Source organism: Triturus cristatus, chromosome 2_2 (genome assembly GCF_964204655.1).
Source record: "Triturus cristatus chromosome 2_2, aTriCri1.1, whole genome shotgun sequence".
Classification (NCBI taxonomy): Eukaryota; Metazoa; Chordata; class Amphibia; order Caudata; family Salamandridae; genus Triturus; species Triturus cristatus.
Window position 1 is genome coordinate 454,500,547 of NC_140582.1, and position 20,771 is coordinate 454,521,317.

A 20,771-nucleotide genomic window follows, 5' to 3' on the forward strand; every position below is an offset into this window, starting at 1 on the left:
TCCTTAGGGATGGAAATGGCAAATCCCTCCTCCACTTCTGAAAACATGGCCACTGTCCAGTTGCATTAATACACCAGCCCGCTAAGTAGCAATTGACAAATAACAGCAGAGATGCGCCAGTAACAATGCCACACCCATTCCAACTCTTGTGCAACCGCGGATGCGTCACATTGACAATGCGGTGCACTGTGGCGCTGGGATAGACAGATGGGTGTCGCAACTGATGGCATTAGGGGGATGCTCTGCTGGAGTAGTGTCGCAAGTGTGACGCAACTCCAACTATGTCCTTGGACCGCCTACACCTAACGCTCAGGGCAACTCATTACAGGTGCCTCAAGCTGGTTTAAGTTTGCATGGCAACACCCTATGAAAAGTGACTACGTGAAATGCCGGCGATTACAATGCATCACTTGTACGAGGCATAACCAAATAAACACACACCCTGCCTACATCACAGCTGATGCATGTTTAATGTTGCGCAGGACCGCACACCGTGAGGCATCCCCATAGATGCATAACATTGGGAATAAGTCTAAATCTGTCACCTGTATTACCCCACCGCTGTGTCACAGAAGTGACACAACTGCGGTGTTAATGTATTACAAGGGGCGTGGAAACATGCCACTAAATCTCTAAGAAGTAAATCACCCCGTGCAAGCTGAAAGCACAAAGCAGAAGGTGAGAGAACCATCTGGTCCAAAAGTCAGACACCTATTCTGTTGTACATTTCCCACCCTGCCACGCCACTACGACCCCAATGCACCACTGCTCCTACCTGCCCAGTCAGCAGCAGTACTGCAAAACACTGTTAGCATGCAGAAGAAATGGGGAAATCACATAAATGTTCCACAAGCACATATTCCAGATGTTTAGTTTTCTCTCTTCTCACCCATTGACACATTCAGCCAGAGCACAGACAACTGCCGTAGCGGAGGTCCCTGCATCTACTGGGAGGCATCGCCACCGTACACCCTCACCGACTGGTAAGTCAAAGTGGCCAGGAGATGGTCAAAATGCATACATTGCCAGGAGTGACCGAGGGACATGTAGTGCCCACATATGAAAGTCAACCAGAGATGTACAAATAGCTGCATTACTATTGGAGTAGTCAATGGACATCCACCTTTAGATAATTATAATTGTGAACAGCTGAAGACAATATATTACATGTCTTGGCTCATCAAACCTTCGTAATTGCGGAACATGACATGTTTTACAGCAACAGGCCCAGACCTGGGAATCCAATCCTGTTATCGAGTGCCACAACTACTCAAAAGGGTGCCCCCACTATGTTGTAATGGTGTCTGTAGACGTAATCAATCAAAGTAATTGACTGAAATATGGCAATGATGAACAAGTGAGATCCCAGGGTCATTAGTATTGACAATGCATACACTGTCCAACTTTGAATGTTTCCAATATAGATCAAATGCCCAGTCCACACAGCTGGTCATGTACCACTTACATTGTCTGGCTTCTGTGTTGCCCATCAACAAAACACGATAGTGGACCGCACATCAGGATCCGTAGACATGTCATTGTGATATAGGTTGCATCCAGGTAGTGGGCCCATTCGAAGTAATGTGGGAGCAATCATGATATTACGTATAACACACTAATGCAACGCTGGTGCCCACAACTGCTTGTGCTCATCCTTTGTGCCAGAAATCTAGTGCATCACATGTGGCTGCCGGAATGTGAAGTAGCAAAACACACGTATCATTGTAGGTACAACGAGGTCCTCCCAGAATCAAAGACACACACTGACTTCTGCTACAAGGTTGGCTGTGACATCTGTTCAGGGCCCACACACTGTTCCCGTGCTGGGCCAAGGGAGGGGAACCCAAGAATATATCAGGCTGACTGCTCAAGAAATGTGCCTTTCACGTCCGCCGTATGTTGCATGTGTATTACAACACTGTTGTCCTGCATCACAATATGCTCACATATGGCATTTGAACCCATGCAAGATCAGACCCTGGTGGCTAATGAAAGGATGCTGACCGGATTACACCCCAGCAGCATGCACCATCCCGGGGACTGTATGACATCCAACCCTCGCGCAGCCGTCCTCCAGGTAATTCTAGCATGAGGTGTCTGTTGATGTGTCATCTGATTGATGTCACTGCTGTGTGGAGGGAACGGCTGGCAACTGCTGCATGTGAGCAGGTGCCCAAATGTAAAGTTCAGGAGCTAAACATGCTGCACATAGTTCTGGATTACCCACAAATGGTCATTGAGAATGACATGTTGGCTCAGAGCTACCATCTCTTGTTGCAAAATATAGACCTGTATGTCTTATCACAGCTGCTGACCGGATTACACCCCAGCAGCATGCACCATCCCGGGGACTGTATGACCTCCAACCCTCGCGCAGCCGTCCTTCAGGTAATTCTAGCATGAGGTGTCTGTTGATGTGTCATCTGATTGATGTCACTGCTGTGTGGAGGGAACGGCTGGCAACTGCTGTATGTGAGCAGGTGCCCAAATGTAAAGTTCAGGAGCTAAACATGCTGCACATAGTTCTGGATTACCCACAAATGGTCATTGAGAATGACATGTTGGCTCAGAGCTACCATCTCTTGTTGCAAAATATAGACCTGTATGTCTTATCACAGCTGCTGACCGGATTACACCCCAGCAGCATGCACCATCCCGGGGACTGTATGACCTCCAACCCTCGCGCAGCCGTCCTTCAGGTAATTCTAGCATGAGGTGTCTGTTGATGTGTCATCTGATTGATGTCACTGCTGTGTGGAGGGAACGGCTGGCAACTGCTGCATGTGAGCAGGTGCCCAAATGTAAAGTTCAGGAGCTAAACATGCTGCACATAGTTCTGGTTTACCCACAAATGGTCATTGAGAATGACATGTTGGCTCAGAGCTACCATCACTTGTTGCAAAATATAGACCTGTATGTCTTATCACAGATGCTGACCGGATTACACCCCAGCAGCATGCACCATCCCGGGGACTGTATGACATCCAACCCTCGCGCAGCCGTCCTCCAGGTAATTCTAGCATGAGGTGTCTGTTGATGTGTCATCTGATTGATGTCACTGCTGTGTGGAGGGAACGGCTGGCAACTGCTGCATGTGAGCAGGTGCCCAAATGTAAAGTTCAGGAGCTAAACATGCTGCACATAGTTCTGGTTTACCCACAAATGGTCATTCAGAATGACATGTTGGCTCAGAGCTACCATCTCTTGTTGCAAAATATAGACCTGTATGTCTTATCACAGCTGCTGACCGGATTACACCCCAGCAGCATGCACCATCCGGGGACTGTATGACATCCAACCCTCGCGCAGCCGTCCTCCAGGTAATTCTAGCATGAGGTGTGTCACTGGCTTCGACTCCAAAGCCATGTCAGAGATCCTGATTCCCCTCTGCATGTAATCAGCAGTTGTTGTATACAAAGTGAAATACAAATCAGGAGTGTCATGTGCCTGTCTGACAATTGGTGATGCAGATAATTGAGAATGTTGTCACTTCCCTCTACAGCTGATGGTTCAGGGACAGCTAGGCCCGTGAGGAGACAGGTCCAGCAGGTGACACTAGGGGGGAAAACCAAGGGACAGAGAGTTGTGGCTAGAGCTGGTGAGTTTGCCTGTATCTGTGTAACACCTCAGTGCTATGGTGTGAGCTGTCATTTGTGGTGGTACCCTACACAGGTCACATGATCCTCATCTGTTGATGCAAAGTACAGTTGATACAAACCCTTGTTTTGCACCACATGTCATACCAGGTCAATCCCTAATACGGTTGCAACCTCTGTTCCAGGGGATGCTGATGACGAGGATGACAGGCCTATGACCAGTGCGGGCCGACGGGGAATCAGAAGGGAGAATCCCCTGATCCTCCAAGCTGTGATGTCGGCTGCAAGCACTGCTCAGGAGGAGGAGGAAGAATATCCTGAGGACCTCTGCTTGGTGGATGATGAGGACTACATGTCTGACGATGAAGATGCCAATGCGCGATATCGTGCCAGACTGGCTAAATCGGTCAGGGCATCAACTCCTCTGCCAAGCAACGTCCCTCCGCCTCCTCCCAGGCATACCATGGCCTGTCCCCAGACTCGAGCAAACCAGCCACAGCACACACGCATCACAACACAGACATCACTCCCTCACAGTCCTCACGTCCAGGACCAACATGGTGGTTCCCCTACCCACTCTTCCCTAGACAGTGTATCCCTGCCAGCCTCTCCACCATCTGGGGGTAGTACCAGCCCTGTTGTGCTGCTGGAATCCCCTGGGCACCATTCACCTGCCCACAGGCTCCCACCTCCCACCCCACCCCCTGCCGTAGGACCTGCACATCCCTTCCATGGCAGACAGCTGCAGAGAGGGCCTGCACCTGGCTGTGATGACCAGTGGGAGCAGGACTTCTTCCAACAGCAGAGCGATGTGAGGCAGGACATTAGTGCCATAGGGGCTACCCTGTCCACCATGTCGGACTCCCTGCAGGACATGGTCCACTTCCCTCAGGCGGTGGAGAGGCTGAGCCAAGTGTTGGATAGGATGGATAGGACTTGGCAGGACATGTCCAGAAATATACGAGACATGCTATCCATCCAGAGGGAAGAGAGTGCAAGACACCATGCCTTGGCCATGAAGATGATGGAGGGCATATTGAGAGTGAGCCAACCTTTCCCTTCACGGTCAACGCAGGGAGGGGAGCCATAATATCTGCCCACAGGACAGCACATCCCCACACCTGTACCAACTGCACACCAACACAGCAAAGGTAGACATCCACACCAGCGGGCTGAACTGGCACTCCCAACACCACCCCCTGTACAGTCACTTCTGCCACCTGCACAACCACCACCACCTGTACAGTCACTCCCGCCACCTGCACAACCACCACCCCCTGTACAGTCACTCCCACCACCTGCCCAACCACCACCACCTGTACAGTCACTCCCGCCACCTGCCCAACCACCACCAGCTGTACAGTCACTCCCGCCACCTGCCCAACCACCACCACCTGTACAGTCACTCCCGCCACCTGCCCAACCACCACCACCTGTACAGTCACTCCCGCCACCTGCACAACCACCACCACCTGTACAGTCACTCCCGCCACCTGCACAACCACCACCACCTGTACAGTCACTCCCGCCACCTGCACAACCACCACCACCTGTACAGTCACTCCCGCCACCTGCACAACCACCACCACCACCTGTACAGCCATCAAGTGTGCATACACCATCTGCCCCAGCACATGTGGATGACCCTGGACAGTACCCACCTCCACGTAGGCGGCGAGCCAGACCTGAGCACTCGGAGCGGTCATCCCCCCCCAAATTGCGGCGTCGCACTCACCAGTGACAGGAACCCGGGACAATGTGATCACGTGTTTGTGTGTGCACCAAATAAACACCTACCAAAAATAATAATCTGTTGTGTATCATGTCCTGTGTAACGTTGCAGGTGGCCAGGAGATGTGAGAAGGTATGTGTGTGTGTGACACAGTTACAAGTGCAACCCATCGTTGCAACCAGCCATTATGTGCATAGCAGATGACCCACCAAATATGTGTCCATATTCAGAACCAGACATTCAGAATGAAGTAAAACAAGTGGAAGTTATTAGTATTCCGAATTGTATTTTGAGAAGGTACAAAAGAACAACCGTCCGTTTGGAAGGGAGAAAGGAAAACAAATGATGATCTTAATGCAGAGGGAGATGGCAACCTGGATTGGGGTGTGGCAAAAAAAATATAACACGTCAGGGAGCGTCAGGGAAAACAGTCTATTTACAAGGGGAAAATGAAATAGTTGTTCACGTCACAAGTCAAGTGTCCTTCTGGTCATCCTCTAGGACCACAATGTCCAGATCCTCAGAGTCCGATGCAGGCACACGTCTGGCGGGTGCAGGAACAGGCACCACTTGGGTTTGGGCCACACGAGGAGTACGGGGGAAAACAGTGTGGGGCAACGGACAGGGGGAGACATTGACAGTGGTATGGGAAGGGATTGGGGAGACAACAGACGAGATGGCTGCGGGCAGTGAATTGATGCTGGTGGTGAGGGTGGCCATACATCGGAGCATGTCCTCTCGCATCATGCGTACCTCCATACACACTTGTAGCTGGATGCGAGCGGACATGTCTGGCTGACCCTCACACATCCACATCAAGTCCACTGGCACAGCCACAGGAGGAACAACACCGGGAGGGGCATGGGTGGAAAAGGAGGGATGTGGTGCCTGAGGTCCGGAGCCAATGATGTTGGGGAGCTGGCGGCTATGATGAGGGGGACTGGTTGCAGGGGATGCAGCTGGGTCCCCCGATGGAATGGGGAACTCTAGAGGTAGGGAGGGGCTGATGGCAGGCCCAGATTGTTTGTTGGCCTGCCCCGAGGACACCTTTTCAGGGACCACAGGTGAAGATTCCTGAGGAGAGTAGCTCTCCAACACCTCATGGTCCGAGGTGTCGTGTTCACCCCCCCCCGATTCAATGTCTGCAGCCTCCACCCGGGATGTGGCACCAGCATCAGGGTGTACCTTGTCAGTCCGGGTGGGCGCAATCCCCTTGCCTCTTGATGTTGAGGGTCCCTCCTCATCCTCCTCTTCCTCGCTGGTGGAAAGTGGGTGTAGCCGCCGCCGCACTGGTGGCCTCTTGCTCCGGACCAGGTCCTGCTGCCCTTCTGTTTCGCCAGCTGTGCCTGCTGAAATGTAAACAAAATCCGAATGTTATGTTTGTGTCATGCAGGACGAGACACATTCATAGGAGCCAAGGTCAGACTTATTTTCCTCTGATCACACTCAATAGTTGTCAGTGTCTATGGGCTGATATTACGTGTATGTTCACCGTCAGTTCCTGGATTGAGTCTGACATGGCCATCTCACGTGGATGTGTGTGGCTTACACGACTGTATTGGCCAACCCTCAACCTGGCATTCTGGGGATCTGTGTGTCCTGCCACAGCTACATGTGCAGGTTCCAAAAGCAGTCCACCAATGGAGAACATGAAGTCCTGAATCTCAGATTATGGCCATTCATAGGGAGTCGCAGCTGTTGAAGGTCTGGACAAGTGTCATCTGCTTTGTAGCATTGTATGGGACACGACAATTGGCGAATGTGGGTCACACATGCACTGAGGCTCTGGCCTATTTCTGTAGCTAAATTGTGAGTCTAGCCTGTGGCTGTCCCCACACATGTACTGATAATCCAGTGGCACATATTGGCTTTGGTGACTGATATGGTAATGCAGTACACCGCTGAACACTGGGGGAATTTTGTGACAGGTACCTGTACATGTGAAATGTGAAACAGGCCACTGAGGCTGAGACGTCTGTCAGTGAACACCCCTTGTAAATTTAGAAGCACTTAAGAGTGATGAAAGGATGTCAAAGTCTGTCTTGACTCCATGGCACATGATGTTTTGTCACAATTGGAACCCACACTCTAAAAATGCTATGCAAGTCATAGCATCCAATACCCTTTGGCCTGCCATGCGCACACAGGACAGTGTCTGTACCATTGCTCACCCAATGCACACATGATTTCCTAGTGCCAATTGTAGTGGTGCGGGAAGAGCTGATTTCAGTACAAATGCACAAATATGGCTCATTTAGCCAGTTGTCATGGCGAGACTCCAACTCCCAAAATGCACTCTGCCCTGTACAGTCCATATGCCACAGTGTGCCTTTTTAAGCTTGGTTACTGCTGCATGGACACGGAATCTGTGAATGGAGGCATCGGACACACAATGGTACAGCACTGTTTCACTCACATCATACTCCCAGACACATTTAGCATATGATGCACTTACCATGTCCCTGCTGCTCATGCTCCTCCAGCTGAGCATGGAGGGTCGGCCAAGCTGATCGCAGGACCCTCCTGTACAGTGGGGATAGGCGAGGACGATGCACATGGTGCTGGGAAGACTGGCCCACCAGCTCCTCAGCCTTGTGCCGGGCCCACCGTTTTAGGTCCTCCCAGCGCTTGCGGCATGCCCTCGCACTCCTGGTGTGGACTCCCACTGCACTGCAGCGCTCGGCGATGTTGGCCCACAGCCTGGCCCGGGCTGCATTGCTCAGCTGGTGTTCAGGGTCCCCATATAGCTGAGAAAATTTGGCCAGCACCCCCTCAGCCAAGATGTCCAACTCACTTTCAGTGAAAGGGGGTGCCTTCTCTTCGTAACCCTCAGCCATTATGGGGATAATAAGAAGGATGAGAGCAGCAGGATGTCAGAGGATCTGTCTGTGATAGAGGATGACTCAGAATGAACACAAAATGGCAGCAAACTATTTCCTATGATGTATTTCCTGCCTCCCACTTCCTGTAAAACATTTCCTGAATGAAATTATGTGTTCCGGGTCATTTTCGGAGTTTACGGCCCGTAAGCGCAGTTTCCGGTTCCGGAGCGGGAGGTCCGCACACGGGCCGTACACTCCGTAATCGGCGTTCCCGCACACGGGCCGTACGCTCCGTAATCGGAGCTTCCGCTTTTTGGCCGCAAATTCCGAAAATGACCCGGAACATATAATTCCATACAGGAAATGTTTGACAGGGAGTGGGAGGCTGCAAATACATCACAGGAAGTAGTTGCCTGCCATTTTGTAGTCATCCAGATCCATCCACAATCTGGAATCACATCTACTGCCATCCTGCTGTTCTGTTGTGGATAAAAAAGAAAAGACAGTGCATGTGAGAATTATTTAAATGTGACAAGAGGGTGAAGTGACCATTTCAAGACATGTCTGCAGTTTCTGTTTCAGTTTCTCATGCTTTGCATTATGGTACATGTAGTCCATATTAGGTGCTCATTTGCAGAGTTGTGTGATGTGTTCCGGAACATTGTGTTTGAGAAGTGTGGATATATCGCAGACACAGGGGGGCAGAGTTACGGCTTCGGGCGCATCTCTGCTAATCAGCAGAGATGGGTCTGAAGAGTTGCGATGCATCTGCCCACCCGTGCGCCAACACAGATGCGCCGCATTGACATTTCGGTGCACCGTGCAGCTCGGATGTGCAGATGCGTGACGCATCCATCCCCCGTTGGAAAGGCGGCGCATTGCTGGAGTTGCGTCGCATGCACAACGCAGCTCCAGCAAGGCTCGGGGGTGCCCTATCCCTATGATGCTGCGTCAATCCTTACGCCTGCTTCAAGCAGGCGCAGGGTTTTGACGCAGCATGGCCTTAAAAGTGACTGGGTGAAATATTGTAGATTTTTAGGAGGCGTTTCTGCGCCCGGAAGGCCCCCCCCTGCGCCAGAACGCCTACATGTGGCGCAGGCCTTTACAACGTGACGCATCTCCCAGATGCATCATATAGTACATTCCCCGCAGCATGGGGCTGGCTTTGCACCACTGCAGCGTCACAAAAGTGACGCAACGGCAGCGTGAAAGGGCCGCAAGTCCCACATTAATCTGCCCCATGGTGTCTGATTGACCCATTGCATCACTCACGTCGTGGGCGCATCATTTGTGGGGGAGTCACATCTGTTGATGGCACAGGGCCGACAATGCTATGGTTATGGCCTTTTCTGATTAAGAGACCCATCCTCATGAGGTCCGGCTGTGTCTCTCAGTACATGTATCATCTTGCATCTGTGGCTATTGATTCTTTCGGGACATCCACTACACTGATCGCTGACATGGGCACATGTGCTGATGCAGGCTCAACCTTTTGACTACTGTCAAGAGCTGTGATTAACATGCAGTTAGTGTGGCTTGCAAAGTTGCCTCAGGAAGGAATTTATTGACACAGTCGTGTATATCCAAGTTTCATCATTGGCAACAGACAGCAATCCACATTTGGTCCATTCCACTACAGGTTGCTCATGTGAAGAACGTGGCAACAAGCTGCTCACAGACTTGCATGCCCTGACCTCGGTTATGTGCCATGGCCCGGTTTCCCTGATTCATAGGTAGCCAAGGTTCCAGCGGTATCTGTAAGCCATGCGTTAAGGCAATGTTGTGCAAGACACAACAGGCTAAAATGATCTTGCACACTACTTCTGGGGAGTACTGCAGCACCCCCCCTGTACGGTCGAGACATCTGAATCGCGACTTCAACAGACCAAAAGTGCGCTCTATGATGGCTCGAGTCCGTATGTGTGCCCTATTGTACCTACGCTGTGGTACAGTGTCTGCACGCCTGTAAGGGGTGAGGAGATTTGGGGTGAGTGCATACCCAGCGTCACCTGAGTAGAGGGGAAAGGGCAGTAGGTTAGATTTCCCTCTTTGACTTGCACAGGACATGATCTATACTGTAGTACATGCATTGTCAGGTGGGCCCTGTATCTAGCTTTATGATTCTTAAAGTACTATGGTTAATTTTGGGGGGCATTCAGACATTTCAAAAACACATATTCCTCCTTTCTAACGCTTGGTACTTACCCAGTAGCCACATGTTGCCAAATTCTTCCGCAGCTATCCGCCGGGCAAGAGGTGACATGCGGAATATGAAGCTGTCATGGGTACTGCCGGGGAACACCGCATGCACATCAATGAACCTCCCTCTGGCATCACAGACAGCTTGCACGTTGATGGAATGCCATCGGTGTCTATTGCAGAAGATGTGTGCAATGTGGCGGGGTGGCTGAAGGGCCACATGGGTACAGTCAATTGCACCCAGCACACGTGGAAATTGTGCAATGCGAAAGAAATCTCGTACTGCCCTTTGTCTCAGGGCCAGTGTCGGTGGCATATGAATGTGGAGGTGGGATCTTGCAGTGATGCATCGCAGTACCTGATGCAGGCACCGCGACTGGCTCGCCTGGGATATGCCCACATGGTCACTGGAGACCCTTTGGAATGAGCCAGTGGCGAAGAAATGGAGCGCTGATAGGATCTTGAGGTATGCTGGTATTGCATGTGAGCAGCAGGTCACGGAGTCAAGTTCCTGCTCCCACTCACATACCATTTCCAAGATGATTTCTGGAGGGAAACGGTACCTGGCCCTTATATCTTGACTGGACATTCCAAATAAGTTGATCCTCTGTCTGAAGATCCTCTCTGCTCTGGCTCTCCTCCTCCTCCTCCTCAAGTGGTTTTGCTGCATGACAAGGGGCAGTGCAACAAACACATTCAGTGACATGTTGAAAGGGTTTGTGTGTGTCTGCTCTGCAGTTATACGTGCTGCCGAGCTAGGATTGGCTGGAGTGTGTCAGCTGATGCATGGTGGGGGATGGTAGGGACTTGAACAGGTGTTTCCCCTTGGCTCAAATGATCAATGGCAACAGTAATGTAGTCTGGTCCCAATTCTGATATTCCGGCCCGGAATCGGGATTTCCGGCCCGAGGCCGGAGTTTCCGGCCCGGGAGCGGGTTTTCCGCCTCCGGAGCGGACTTTCCGGCCCGCATGCGGACTTCCCGTTCCGGGCCCGGAAACTCCGCTCCGGGGGCGGAAATTCCGGCCCGGGTGCGGACGTAAGTTTAGTGGTCGTAAATGGATTCTGTGAATAGCAAAAGTCCTAAGTTCATTTTGTGAATCGCTAAAGTAGTAAGTTCATTCTGTGAATACCAGAAGTAGTAAGTGCATTCTGTGAATACCAAAATGGTACTAAGTTTAGGATTTTGTCTTAAGTTTGTTCTGTGAATCGGGCCCGCAGCGTTTACTAAAATACATTCACAATAATCCGCAGCATTACTCTTCATGAAAAGCATTGTTACATTTCTAATCACCCCTATGTTAAACTATTCTAGCAATACATTTCTATGTCACACTTAAACTACATCGATTAATATGTGGGTGCTGACTAACAGTGAATATGATGCACCCCTACAAATTTCAGAATAACGTGACGCTCTATCACATGCATGCAGATTCCACAACAAAGATGGTGGCACATAGACCTGAAGCGTGTCGGGAGGCTCCAGGCATGTGCATGATGGAAAGCATCCTTGGGCAGCTCGCAGTACTGCGTTGCAACAGGGAAGTCGCAGAAGTCCCTGCAGTAACTCCACACGACCCCAAGGAAAGGTGCCCAGGCTAATTTGAAACTGCAATGTAGTGATTTAACCAACCTCACTTTAGGGAAGTCAATAAAGAAAAAATATAAACTCCCCACTGTGTCTCTTTCACTTCTGATGGCCCCCTCCAGCTGCCAGTAATGAGACCCGATAATCAATAAGTATTGTGCGAGTCCCTAAACTTTTTATCCACGTAATGTGGGCAGCTTCTTCAAATATGCCCCATGAAATGTTGCGAGCAAAGACTAACTTTTCAGTTGACACATTCTTCTATCCAAGCACTAAGAAAATCATTAAAAACAGCACGTTAGCACAGTGTGCAGTAATTACCCTTTCAGAGCACGCACATGACTATGCAGCTTGTGAAAGTACTGAGTTCATAGACCTTGTTTACTTTAAAATTCCACCAATTCCACCACTAAACACTGCAGGCAAATTCCACTGTAATGGTGACTGTTCCTTAGATCAGATTTATAGAAGTTCTCAGGCTCACACAAGTTGTCACAGTAGCAGGACATGAAAATCCTGTAAGCAAATGAAGCACACCCAGGCTGGGGTTGTCTGGTGAAAAGGACACAGGCGAGGCTTCTAGGTGTGGTACTTCAGTCTCAAGGCATGTTTCTTAGTTTCTGTAAGTATCTTTAGTTTCTCAATCTTCTTTTTAGTGACAGCTTCAGTAAAACCAAGAGTACCTATGGGTCTGTCTCCAGATCTTCGCCAAAATTATGCTGTATTCAAAGTCAGGTAGCTGAGTGTAGTTTAAGGTGATTTATTAAGATTAAGATGTCGGTTGGTAGGGGCGTGGCTTGGACGCCGAACAAGATGGCCGCCTGAGACCGGAGCTCTCCCGTACCGCGGCGGACTTTTCATCTTTTCGCCGCTATCCACGATCATTTCGGCAGATTTCTTGTGCCTCCTGTAAGCGGATGACTTCGTGCTGAAGATGTGACTGCCAGACTTCGTTTTCATGCAGTTATTTGCCCATTCATGCCTCTCGATGTAAGTCCCTCAGCGCGACCGCCATTTTGTAATATGCGCGATGTGTGCGCGTCGCTGAGGTGACTGCAGACATGCTCTTCCTGTTCTTCCTCCAGTCACTGGACATTATTCTAAGCAACTAAGGACCTCTCCTTTGCGTTTTGCGCCCTGTCAGTGTGCTATGCTTGCAACTTATTCCTCATGTTGACGCTCCTTCTTGAGGGACCTCTGCCTTCATGCTCCCCTCGCAGGCTATCACATGCGCTGTGCTCTTCAATGATAACTTATTTCAGTCTCAAGGTGTAAGACTCATACCATCATCATTACGTCTTTGTGCTGGTTCTTTTTTGTTGCACTTATGTTCACCAAGTCTTAGTGCGCATGGCTTTCGCGCCCACTGGTGACCTCCTCGTTATTACTGGAAACACTCTTTAACATCTGCTTGCATTACCTCTGGGTCCGGGGTTTCTTCATGATTTTTCCTGGTGTCCTTCACTGCTCCTGCTGACCGCTGGGCTCTTCAGACTGGACATAGTGACATTCTCTGCTTTTTGAGTGCAGGTCGTTGTGTTGGTTTGCTTCTTTGCCTTCCTGTCACTGGCACGTTTAGGCTTCTATGGGCAAGCTACGCAACCCAAAGTTTGTCTTTGTGCCCTCGAAGACTCCACCTTCCTCCGCCTCTTCTTCAACAACAGGTCATTCTTCTCATCCTCCTCCCACAGATCAAATGGCGACAATAGCCTCCACTCGTTCTTCTCCATCACAACCTACCTCCAGCAAGTCTTCTCCTCCTGCCTCCTTACCTAAGCGCTTGAAGCAGGACTCCTCTCCTCCTCCACCCGAGTCATCTCCACCCCCTATATCTATGGAGTTGATACTTGAGGAGATTCGCGCTTTGCGCCCGTTCGTGGAGGAGACTAATACTAAGATGCAGCTTTTTGAGGCTAAATGGTCAACTATGGAGGCTCGTGTTTCTTCTGTGGAGCAGCAGGTTCCAGAAATTCAGTCAAATTCTCAACGCATCTCCTCTCTGGAAAAGTCTCTTCTCGCCCTTCAATAGCACACTGAAGACTTGGAAAACAGGAATAGGAGGAACAACCTACGCGTTTATGGCCTGCCGGAATCCCTGGAAGGAGATGATCCTATCACGTTTTTCTCCTCTTTCCTCCTGAAACTCCTGGACCTTTCCGCTACCACCTCTCTCAGTATCCAACGAGCCCATAGACTTGGCCCTCGCTCCTCCTCCTCAACCAAGCCGCGAGGGGTCATCATCCTCTTCCTCAAGTTTACTGATCTCCTTCTGGTCCTCTCTACAGCTCGAGCGAAGCGCCAAGTGTCCTGGATGGGTCAGAGAGTTTTTCTCTCTCAGGATGTCTCTAGTGTCACTGCTGCCAGAAGAAAAGAATTCTTATCTCTTCGTGCTCCTCTGCGCTCTATTGGCGCTAGATATGGCCTCTTTCACCCCTGTACCTTCAAGGTAACTCATCAAAACAACACCTGGACTTTCCAAGATCCGGCTTAACTTAAGAATTTTATTCATATTCAGACCAATGCTGGCATGGATACATCCAATCCTCCTACTGGTTGATTATTTATTTGTTTGGTTTTTTCTCCTTACAGGTTTTTGCTGAAATTTTTCTCTCCTTGGTTTGATTCTTCTTCTGCTTGATGTGATTACATAATGGTTGTTGTTTGGGTTTTCTGTTTTGCATATAATGTCTGCTTTTGTGCTGTTTATCTTACCATGACTTTTGCATAACACGTTTCTTTTTCCCTCCGTTAGATTATTCGATAAACCCTTTTGTATCCCTCTTCGTATCATACGATTCGTCTTCCTCATATCCCGTCCTGGTGCGGTGTGTTGCTCTCCGGCTTAGGAGGCCGTTCTTGTCGAATCCTCCCATACCCCATCGTCATCTTGTCATCTCCCTTCCCCCTTCAGGTATGTTTTCCTCAGTCATCCGTTTTGGATATGTACTGTCTCTTCTTCTACTTCTTTTTTCTTCCCTCTTCCCCTCTTTCCTCTTTCTTTGTTCTTCTCTTACTGTATCTCCTGACTTTCTTTTGTCTTGCTCTTTTCTCTCATTCATTTGTTGTTGTCCTTTTTGGCGTTTTGGGTTTTATGCCTTTTTTCTGTTCCTTGTACATTTTATTGTTATTTAATTCAAAGTTATCTCATGGAATGTGAAAGGTTTTGTTAGCCCTATTAAACGACAGAGAGTGCTTTCCCATCTAGCCTCTTATACTCCTGATTTAGTTCTTTTACAGGAAACTCACCTTTCTGAGGCGGAGTCTCTTAAACTAAAGAGAGGCTGGGTGGGAACGGTTTTATTTTCTCCTACATCTAATAAAAAGAATGGTGTGGCCATTTTGTGTCACAAGAAGCTCAAATGTAAAGTTCTTTCTCAAGAGAATGATACTGATGGTCGTTGGGTCTTAGTTAAGCTGTTAATCAATTCTGTATCCTTGACTGTTTTTAATGTATATGGCCCCACTCATCCTGATTGTAATTTTTGGCCTCTAATAACTTCTAAGTGTTTTCAATACAGTGATTCCCTGTTCATTCTGGGGGGGGATTGTAATCAAATTGTTGACCCGTTTCTTGATCGCAAGTCCTCTGCCCGCTTTACCCCCCACAAATCACATACGCAATTCCTTGACACTATTTCTAAATCTCACCTTCTTGACTCATGGAGACTGTCCCATCCTGACTCTCTGGACTATTCCTTCTTTTCACCTCCTCATGCCTCTTTCTCTCGGATTGACTACATCTTCCTTTCTCAGTCTCTTTCTCAAAATCTTCTGTCCTCGTCTATAGAGCCGATAGTTATCTCAGACCATGCTCCCATTGTCACAGTTCTTGATCTTCTCCCTCCTCCTCCCAAATCTTCTCGTTGGCGTTTTAATAACTCTCTTCTCCTGGATCCCCTCTTTTCCTCTTCTTTTCTTTCTTTTGCCACGGAATTTTTTCTACTCAATTCTGATCCCTCTTTACCCCCTCATGTTATTTGGGACTCTTTTAAGGCTACCGCTCGCGGTTTTGTGATTTATTTTGTCTCAAAGAAAAAGAAGTGTTACCTTAAGAAACAAAAAGACCTTCTCTCCCATATTAAATCCCTGGAGCATAAATTCTACACCTCTTCTACTAAAACGGTTCTACCAGACCTCATACGCGCCAAACTCGATTTTAACAAAATCACTACTGATAACGCTTCCTCAATATTACTTCGGAGCAGCGCCCGCTACTACGGGGGTCGCAACAAGTCAGGTAAACTTTTGGCCAACTACCTTAAGTCTCGCAAGGAGCGTAACTTGATTGATTCGATATATTCCACCGATAATCTTCTCTTGCATAAGGAGCAGGACATACTCACCCAATTTCAATGTTTCTACCAATCTCTTTATACTCCTGAGTCCCCCCCTTCGGCTTCTCTTATTCAATCCTACTTGGATAAAATTCCTGCCCCCTCCACTTCTCATCTTAACTTCCCTGATCTTGAACTTGATCTTTCTATTACCGAACTGGATAGCGCCTTAACGTCCCTAACCAAAGGTAAATCTCCGGGTCCGGATGGTTTCTCTGTGGAATTTTACCTGCATTTTTCAGATCTTCTGCTTCCTAAACTTCTCTCCCTCTTCCAATCCTTCTTTACCTCTGGCACAGCTGCCGGTACTTTTCACGAGGCTACGATCTGCCTTATACCTAAAGAGGGTCGCGACCCCCAATTCTGTAAAAATTACCGCCCAATATCCCTTGTTAATGTAGACTATAAATTATTTGCTAAACTTCTTGCCCGGCGCTTGGATCCTTTCCTCCCACGTCTCATAGGTAAGGAACAGTGTGGATTTGTAAAGGGCAGGCTCACCTCGGATAATTCCCGCCTTTTTCTCAATGTTCTAAATAAAGTACCTTCTCTCAACATTTCTCTAGCCGCCATCTCGGTTGATGCTGAGGAAGCTTTTGATAGAGTGGATTGGTCCTTTCTGTTTGCCTCCTTGCGTTGGCACGGTTTTGGCCCTAATTTTATTTCTCTTGTTTCTTTACTTTATTCCTCCCCTAAAGCGTCTGTTTTAGTTAATGGTCAACTATCCCCCTATTTTCCCTTACAACGTGGCGTCCGTCAGGGCTGCCCTTTGTCCCCTCTACTTTTTGTTCTAGCCTTAGAGCCATTTCTTATGTCTATTAGAAATAACATTTCTATTTCTGGCTTCCCTTATGACAAGACTCATTTGAAACTCTCTGCGTATGCAGATGACATTCTTTTGTTTATTTCTGACCCTGACCAATCCATTCCGGCCTTACTACTTGAGTTTAACTCCTTTTCCCAAGTTTCGGGCTACAAGATTAACTCTGATAAAACTGAGATTCTTCCTCTTACTAAATTTTGTCTCCCTCATCAGTTTTCGACCACTGGTTTTGCATGGAATTCCTCTAAAATTAAGTACCTTGGAATTTGGTTCTCTAACTCCATCTCTTCATCTATTCGGTTGAACATGTCTGCTGTATTATCCCGTATTGATAAGTTGTTCTCTTCTTGGAATCCTCTCTTTCTCTCATGGTGGGGTCGGCTGGATTCGATCAAAATGATGATATCTCCCATTCTTATATACATCCTTTCCATGCTCCCCATTCATATCCCTGATATCTATTTCAAACGCATTGATTCTTGTCTCTCTAAGTTTCTCTGGAATCATAAAAAATCGAGAGTTGCTCTAGTTGCCCTTCGTAAACCGAAATCCAATGGCGGAGTCAACTTTCCGGATTTCCGTCTCTATCATAAATCTTTTTCTCTCCGTCAGGCCTCTAATTGGCTTGTTCTTGCACCCTCCCCTCTTGCTCCTCTTTGGCTCTCTATTGAACGCTCACTCCTCTCTCCTTTCTCTCTATCTGAAATTGTACATTTCTCTGCTAAGAACTTAACCACTCCTCTACCCCTGTTCAAGCACACTTCTTCTCTTTTACATGCTCTGGTCTGTCCTGACCCGGTCTCTCGTGAATCCTTTTTGGCCTCCCCTATCTGGTACAATTCGCTTATTCTCCTCAATAATCGTCCAATTTGTTGGACTGTGTGGAGATCAAAGGGTCTGATGTGGGTTAACCAACTTTTCGATGGTCTTCTTCCATGTTCTTTTCCTCGATTCCGACTTCTGTTTCACTGCCCCCAGTCTTTTTTCCGCAGATTCACTGTCCTCATGGCCATCATACTTGATGTTTATTATTCACTTCCCTTGTCATCCTCTTCCGTATCCCATTCCCCACTTCTTCAGATCTTGTCTACTCTCCCTAAAGCCTCTCTTATTTATAAATTCTTCTCCTCCCCCAATCCGACCCGCCCGAAATCTAAATTGGAACTTGCTTGGGAGCTGGATTTGGGCTGTGACTGGTCTATAGCTGTTTGGGACAAAGTTTGGGCCAGGTCTTTAAAAATTTCCCGTTCCGCCTCACTAACTCAATCTATGTTCTTTCTATATCATAGACTTTATCTCTCTCCTGTTTCTATTTCTCGCTTTTCTCCTGATAAGGACTCTACCTGTTGGACCTGCTCTGCCCCTAATGCTGATCTTTTTCATTTACTTTTTCTGTGCCCTTCTGTTCTCGCACTTTGGGATCAGGTGTGGTCTTATGTCTCTCGTCTATTTTCTATCTCTATTCCATACTCTATCCCTCTTCTTTTTTTAGGTAGTATCTCTGACACTCTTCATATTCCTTCTCACTCCTCTGGTCTATTAGATCTTATGTTGGCTCTGGCTTTCCAACACATTTCTTCTAACTGGAAGGATCTCTCTAAGCTCTCTATACAATGTTGATGGAATTCTCTCTGTCACTATCATAGACTTGATGTTCGTTTTGCTGCTGCCTCCACTCCTACCCTCAATAGAGATTTATTCTGGTTGCCTCTCACAGCATATCTTGACCGCATGGCTCTGAAATCTATCTCTCCTTTATCCTCTGAGAATTTCAAACCCCCATAAGTGACTCTTTCTCTGTCCTTCTTCTTCTTCTTCTTCCTCTACCCCTCTTGTATCTCTTTACATTTGCATTTCTCTTTCCTGCCTTTCAACTATTCCCTATCCTTGGCTTATTTGCTCTTTCTATTCTGCCTAGTTTTTCTCTGATCTCTTTATCTATTCTTCTCCTAACGCCTCATATTTATTTACCTTTCTCTTTCTCCTTTCCCTTCCTTCCCTTCTCCTCCTTTTTTCTCCTCTTTCCCCCTTTTCTTCCTGGTTGCCTTTAAAAATTTTACAAAATGCTTTTTAATTTTCCCTCTGGTTTCTTATGTTAACACATGATGATCCTCTATTTTTTCTCTCTTTGATACTGTATGACAATGTTCTTTATATGATCTGTATTTTGTTGTTCACTATACTTTTCTTCAATAAAGCATTTCAAACATAAAAAAAAAGATGTCGGTTGGTAGATCCCCACCAGGAGCAGCCTGCCTGCTGCTCAGCCCATACTCCAATTGTCACACCTCACTACACAGGCCCTCAAACATTCCATTCATCTCCATCACACTAACATTCCACTCAGAACACTCACACTGGCTAAGCAGCTGGGAACCAAGGTAACAGGGAAGATGCGTGAATACATAAGCCAAATATAACACCTACAGAATGAGATGAGAGGGCCCTGAACCTCCCATTTCCCAAAGATATTCATTGGGCCTGAAGTGAATGGGGTGCCCTTTGAAGGGTTGCAGGCCCCTGAATGTTAGGGGCCCACTGCGCTGCAGGGGCCTGCTTTACTCCCCTGCATGTCTGAGTGCTTTCAAAAGCACTCCATTTGGATTAGGCACATGAATGTTGTGAGGGGATGAGCACTGAGATAGTTCTCATTCGTGTCATGGGTATAGAGTTGTTCAAAGTTAACAAGTTTGAGACATACACATGCACATTCTAGACAGGCCATTTAAAATCTGCACTGAGAATCCACCGGAGAGTTGCTGTGAGAGATATTAGGGGGCATATTTATCAAGTAGTTACGTCGCCCTTGCGCCATGCAATAGGGCGCAAGGGCGATGCAACTGCTGAGTAAGATTTATCAAGCTGTGCAAAAGCCACCTTGCGTGGCCCTGCATGGCTTGAAAAATCTAGGGTAACGCTGCGCAAATTGCCGCGTTGCATTACTCTACCTCAGGGAGGAGTTTCATGGATGAAGCGTGGGTGTTCCCACGCATCCACATATGTATTTTGGTACATTCCCAGATTAACCATTACGGGTAGAACTAAGAATGCGTCAAAATGCTACACATCCCCAGGTGACGTGTAATGAGGAGAAATATTTCTCCTCGTTACTTCCTCATTTTATATGTGCTGCATTCTGCAGTACACATAGAAAGATGAACATACATCAGAGGATTGTTTTTGGGCAGGAAGGACTCTCTTCCTGCACATACACAATTGTGCCTTCTACGCAGGCACCCTTGCGCCATAGTGCAAGGGTGCCTGCATTGCCACTAGGCAGCCCATTGTGCGCCTGAACAGGGAAAATACAGGAATATGCTGTATAATATTAGATACAGCGCAATCTTGCCCTTTCCTTACCACACAGCGCAGCACAGCAAGGTAACTTGCTGCACTGCGCTGCATGTGTTTTTGTTAAATATGCCCCTAGATCTCTGTTCTTGAAATGATAAAAGAAAAAGGCTAGCAAAGGGTGATGCATAGATGGACACTCACACAGTGAATAAAAACAGTTTCTAGATAACTGTAAAATCATTACCTGGAATGTTACGGGATTGGGGAACTGTCTAAAGAGGTTCAACATTCATACCTTTCTATACAGACGGTGTGTAGCTTTAGCCTTCCTGCAAAAAACACATCTTACTGGGCCTGACGGATTTTGGTTGCATATTAAACA